Source organism: Dromiciops gliroides, chromosome 3, assembly GCF_019393635.1.
Source record: "Dromiciops gliroides isolate mDroGli1 chromosome 3, mDroGli1.pri, whole genome shotgun sequence".
In the NCBI taxonomy this organism is placed as follows: domain Eukaryota; kingdom Metazoa; phylum Chordata; class Mammalia; order Microbiotheria; family Microbiotheriidae; genus Dromiciops; species Dromiciops gliroides.
In genome coordinates this window covers 247,951,562-247,957,561 of record NC_057863.1, presented here as the reverse complement: position 1 = coordinate 247,957,561, position 6,000 = coordinate 247,951,562, and the positions used below count along the sequence as shown (strand labels likewise).

General features: G+C 39.3%; 1 protein-coding gene across 4 annotated transcripts in view; it reads left to right on the top strand.

Annotated features, from left to right (window-relative positions):
* The first annotated feature begins 1,144 nt into the window (after positions 1–1,144).
* The window catches only part of LOC122749388 (rab proteins geranylgeranyltransferase component A 2-like), a 142,706-nt gene continuing 137,850 nt past the window's right edge, over positions 1,145–6,000 (top strand). For all 4 annotated transcript variants that reach the window (XM_043995743.1, XM_043995742.1, XM_043995740.1 and 1 more), the window contains exon 1: positions 1,145–1,235. The gene's annotated coding sequence lies outside the window, so the exon portion shown is untranslated. The remainder of the gene's footprint in view (positions 1,236–6,000) is intronic.

Here is a 6,000-nt window from a genome sequence, read left to right as displayed (position 1 = left end):
AGAGGCCCACCAGCAGAAGGTGGGCTGTCAAGTGACAAATTTCTTTAGCCAGAGGAACTCATGCAGCTTTCTTCTAAAACAATAAGGAGTTGCTAACTGTATTGGAAGAGAGAAACTCACATCAGTGAAATGATAGATCTTTTGAAATAGTGAAGTAATGGATTTAAAGTACCTGTACTTTATCCTTTCCTTGAGCTGAAATAAAGGGTCGCCTTTTCAAAAGAAATATTGCATTCTGTAAAAACAAAATGTGTAGATTGGGTTGCAATTAACTAGGTTCTAATAAATTAAGTTATAGTATTTCAATAAGACAGGACCACTAGGTGGTTCAGTGGATAGATTGCTAGACCAGGAGTCCAGAAGAACTAAGTTCAAATCCGAACTCAGACATTTACTAGCTGTGTGATCCTGGGCAAGTCACTGAACCCTGTTGGCCTCAGCTCTTCATCTGTAAAAAGAGCTGAAAAAGGAAATGCCAAACCATTTCAGTACCAAGAATTTGCCAAGGAAACCTCAAACATATTTGCTACTGAACAAAACCATCTCAATAAGATAGTAAGAAATACATTTAATTTAGTATATTTGATAATGCTCTGAGAATAAATTCAATTACTTTAATAATAATTTTATATTGAACCAATATCAAACTCTATGAATTCTATTACCCTGAAATAGTTTGTTGATTTAGCAGAACTGATACTACAGCAAGAATAGGTTTTATTATCTTAATAAATAAATACTTTGGCAACTTAGCCTAAACAATTCCATTTTGTTTCAAACTTCTATTTTGTGATTGAATTTTCGTGAGTAGGCATGTTTTTCAACAGAAAAAAAATCACAAGAAGCAAATTGTATGTATTCTTAAAAAAACAAACAAAAATCCCCTGATAAACATAGGGGAAATCCTCTGATAAGACAGACCACCAATGATAAAATATGATAACTTTATCAGTAATTTTGAATTAAACTGACAATCAAACTGGGTGGCAAATCACTTTGGCTCAAAGTGTAGATGCAGACCTGAGATGCCCAGTCACCAGCCTCTGCCGAGGTAGGGATGGCTCCTGTGCTTCCCCTCCCCCCTCCTCCTGCACAGGAGACTCAAACTAAGCCCGCGGCTCGAGGGCTGTGCTGATTGGCTGAGGGAGATTCGGAGACAGACCGGAAGACCTCCGCGGAGGGAGACACCACGGGCTGCCTTCGGCCAGGCAGAGGAAGGGACCTCATCCAGGCTGGTAAGAATGGAGGCTCCCGTAAAACGTCGGGGGTGGGGAGGGGCGGATGGGGGGGGGGGCGTTGTTTTTAGAGGGCGTTGTTTGCAAGTCTACCGGAAGCTCTGAAATGTCCGGGTGCTGGAGGTCTGCCCTTTGGAGGTTGTGTTTGTATGCTTTGGTGAATAAAGTTTGATTGTCTGCATTGAGAAGTGTAAGTCTAATGTGTTCCTGTCACATTAGTCAGCATAATCGGAGGTAAATTGGAACAGGTTATATGGCATGGGCCTAATCATCTAAGAAGGATTACCTTCCTCTAGGCCAGAGGTTTTAATTTACTACCCCCCCCACACACACACGCACTCACCTACCAGCCCCCCCCCCCCCCCCCCCCCCCCCGCGCAAGAAGACATCCGTGGATAGATTTTTTTTTTTATTTTTTTTTTTTTAGTGAGGCAATTGGGGTTAAGTGACTTGCCGAGGGTCACACAGCTAGTAAGTGTTAAGTGTCTGAGGCCGGATTTGAACTCAGGTACTCCTGAATCCAGGGCCGGTGCTCTATCCACTGTGCCACCTACCTGTCCCGGTGGATAGATTTTTAAGGAGGTCTTTGAATTTGGATGGGAGAAAATACACCTTTATTTTCACTAACCTTCACACTAAATCCTGTATATTTTATTTGCATAGTGTAAGCCTTTGCGGTTTATTTTATGCATTAAAGCTATTATTCCGTGAAAAGGTGCCTAGGCTTCACCAGACAGCCGAAGGGATCCAGCAGGAGTGGAAGAGAGCCCCCTGCGTAAACCTAAGCAACGAAAAGATAAGATAGGGATCGGACACAGCCCACTACTGAAATGAAGTTGTGAGAATTTGAGTTCACAGGAGGCCAGTTTTGAACTGAGAAGTAATGGTAATGTGCAGTCAAGTAAGCATGAGAATGACAGGGTAGGAGTGGGGGTGGGAGGGAAGGACTGTGGGCCTGAATACTAGAGAAATATTGTAAAAATAGCACTGAGTCACTGAGAGCTGGAGAGAAAGGCCTTTTAAAAGCTGACTGCCTTTTCATCTAGGAGGATAAACTCTTAGAAGACATGTGAAAAATCATTCTTCAAAGTGCAGCTGACATCCCACAGAAAACTTTGAACTATGTTCTATTTAGATCCAGCTCTACCTGTGTCATATGTTTTTCAGTTTTTGGTTATGAGTTAGGCTTTCACATGACTACAGATACTTGCTGCTTCTTCTCTAGTGGAAATCAAAAGCTCAGGACAGCTTGTCATTACTGTGGAGGGACAGTTTTAAACTACAAGAAATATATCTCATTCTACCACTGTGCCCTCTGGCTTTTGGTCTATTTCAGGAATTGAACTGAAAGAATTTATTTTTCTTAGTACCATATGTACTTGTTGAAAGATCCAGAAGGTGTTAATGAAACTAAATTTAGAAATACATTTATAATAATATCACATCTATTATTATTGTTTAGAAAATACTTTCTTCATAAAACAGTCCTCTGAAGTCATTAATGATAGTTTCATTATCCTTAGGGGCAGCTAGGTGTCAAAGGGGATAGACCACTAGCCCTGAGGTCAGGAGGACCTGAGTTCAAATCTTACCTCAGACACTTAATAGTAGTGTGACCCTGGGCAAGTCACTTAATCTCAATTATCTTAAACATCCAGGGCCATCTTCTGATATATATCTTGCTTCTGGACCAAGATGGCTCTGGGGGAGAGAATGAGGTTGGCTACTTTGCATAGCCCTGCCTCACTTGAATCCAGTTAATGCAAGTAATGACATCACCCTAATGACAAGGTCTTCTTCAAGCACAAAGGACAAACAATAATGATAGTTTTATTATTCCTACTTTACAGATGCAGAAACTGAGGCTATATGCCCAAGAACATATAGCAAGTGTAAGAGATGAGAGTATTTAAAATAACGAAGTGATAAATGACATGAAAGACAAGAAATAGGAATAACATTATTAATTCCATTACTGCTCACTGCATGACCTTGGATAAGTCATTTACTTGGGAACATGTACAAAATAACTTACATGACCATTTTTCAGTAGATTCTTCTTTCCCCCCTGCCCCCCCAAACCCCCCATCCACTTAAAAAGACTGATAACTACAAAACTATTAAATCTCATTTGACCTGTCCATTATCTTGTGTTCTTTATCATACAGATTTGTCAGTGACATTATTAGACTGTTCTGTTACTTGTTTCAGTGACAGCCTGCCCAGAGGTGGATGGATAAGTGACTCTGAAACCCCACAATGGGTGATATAGCCAGAGTCAGTGCCAACTTATATATTATAATTTACATTATAACAATTTAAAATAGCTTAATGTTAAATCATTAAGGGAGTGTTTACTGTAACTTTGTGTACCCCCAGTTCCTGCCATGGTAACTTGCCTAGGCACATATATGCACATATACTCATTGATTACACAGACATGTACTGTCAGGCTTATGGATTCCTTACAGTCAGATGGATTTTTATACAAAGTTTTTACTGGAATTCCAAACCTGATTCTTGTACTTTCTTTTCCTGTAATAGGATTGCTATACATACCCTATACCTTCTATTATTCCCATGAATGGATTTTCCACTCAACCTTGTTTGTTATTATTCTCTGTACATGACATTAATGTCCCACCTCCACAACTTTGCCCGTGATCTCTTATGTCTGGAAGGCCCTCCCTCCTTTCTGTCTCTTGGAATCTCTACCTTTCTTGAAAACATAGCTCATAGGGTCACTTCCTACAAGTGACCTTTTGTGATCTTTTCTCCTGCCTTTCTCTTTGCATTCTGAATTTCACTCTTTTTATTTTGCATTATTTTACATATGCTTTGTATTTATTTATCTACACCTTGGGGGCAGGTGGGTGGCACAGTAGAAAGACTGCCAGGCCTGGAGTCAAAAAGACATCTTTCTGAGTTCAAATCTGGCCTCTGGCACTTACTAGCTGTGTGACCCTGGGCACGTGACTCAACCCTTTTTGTTTCAGTTCCTCATTTGTAAAATGAGCTGGAGAAGGAAATGGCAAATCACTCCAGTATCTTTGCCAAGAAAACCCTGGGTGGGATTACTAAGAGCAAAGGACACACAATAACATTTTCACATTGAATCCTCTTCTTCCCCCATCCCAATTAGAATTGCAGTTCCTCGAGGATCTAGACTGTATTTTGTCTTCAAATTCCTCACCAATGAATATTTATTGAATTGAATAGAAACCCAGACCTTCAAATCAGCAATCCACTAAACTCTTTTTAAAAAATAATAAACATTTTTATTTATAGTTTTGAGTTCCAAATTTTATCCCTCCTTCCCTTCCCCCTTCCTAAAGTAGTAAGCAATCAGATATGGGTTATACATGTGCAATTATGTAAAACATTACCATATTAGTAATTTTGTACAAGAAAACCTGAATAAAAGAAAACAATGAAAGAAGGGGAAAAATAGTTCAGTCAATATCAGTTCTTTCTTTGGAAGTGGATAGTATGTTTCATCAATAGTCCTTTGGGATTGTCTTGGATCATTGCATTGCTGAGGATAGTTAAGTCCTTCACAGTTCTTCATCAAACAATATTGCTGTCTTTGTGTACAATGTGCTCTTCGCTCTGCTCACTTCAGTATACATCAGTTCATACAACTCTTTCCAGGCCTTTCTGAAATCATCCTGCTTGTCATTTCTTATAGCATAATAATATTTTATCACCGTCACTATCACCAACCACAGGTTGTTCAGCCATTCCCCAATTGGTGGGCATCCCTTTGATTTCCAATTCTTAGCCACCACAAAAAGAGCTGCTATCAATATTTTTGCACATCAAGGGCTTTTTTTCTCTTTTGGGGAATGTCTTTGGGGTATAAACCTGGCAGAATCCACTAAACTCTTAAAAAGCAGCCATTTAAAACCATACATAATCTCTGAAATAGGAAAGTCAAAGTCAAATCCCAATATTAACATATCGGAGCATTAGATAAATAAGAGTTTAAGAGAGAAAAACAAACAAATGGGGAGGGGGGATTAAAACAAAAGTGTTCAGATTCCTATAAGGAAGAAGCGATTTAAACTGAAATTTCAGTCTAATAAGTCTGCTACTGAAAAGCTGTTGTTTAGATTGCTCATATAGATCTACCCTCAACATCTAAGAAATCTAAATAAATAGACCAAACAGAGTAATAGTAATTACTTTGCTCACAAAAAAATCTCCATGACGCCTTGCTGGAGGAGAAAATGAAAAGCTTGAACATCTGTGAGGTTCAAGCAGAGTTCATTCAGCATGGAGAGAATGAGAAGCTTTCCCCAACAAAATCATGGATGCAGGTCAGGACAAAAACAAACCATTTAGTGACTAGGAGCAAGACAGTGGAGAACTTTTCAGCTCAGGCCAAGGGAAACAAACACAGTCCATGCACTGAGGCATATACTGACATCTGCTCATGCTGAGAGCTATGCTTCTTCTTTCTTACATAATCAAATAAGGGGTCAAGTTATTCCTTGATTTTTCCACCTCCCCTCCCCCCCACATGAAGAAAGGGCAGACTATTCCAACCTGAAGCTGAAACATTTGAGCTACTGGATTCTTGCAGTTTCTATTAAAAGGAACCTCTTGACATGAGTTCCACTTGATAATCATAGCCATCTGGTCAGTTCTAAAAAGAAAATAGTAATTTTTTAACTTTAAAAATAATCGTGCCATCTTTAGAAATGTCCATATTTGTGTGTAAAATCAAGTGATCTGCTCATCTTTTGGCCACAGAATTAAAGAC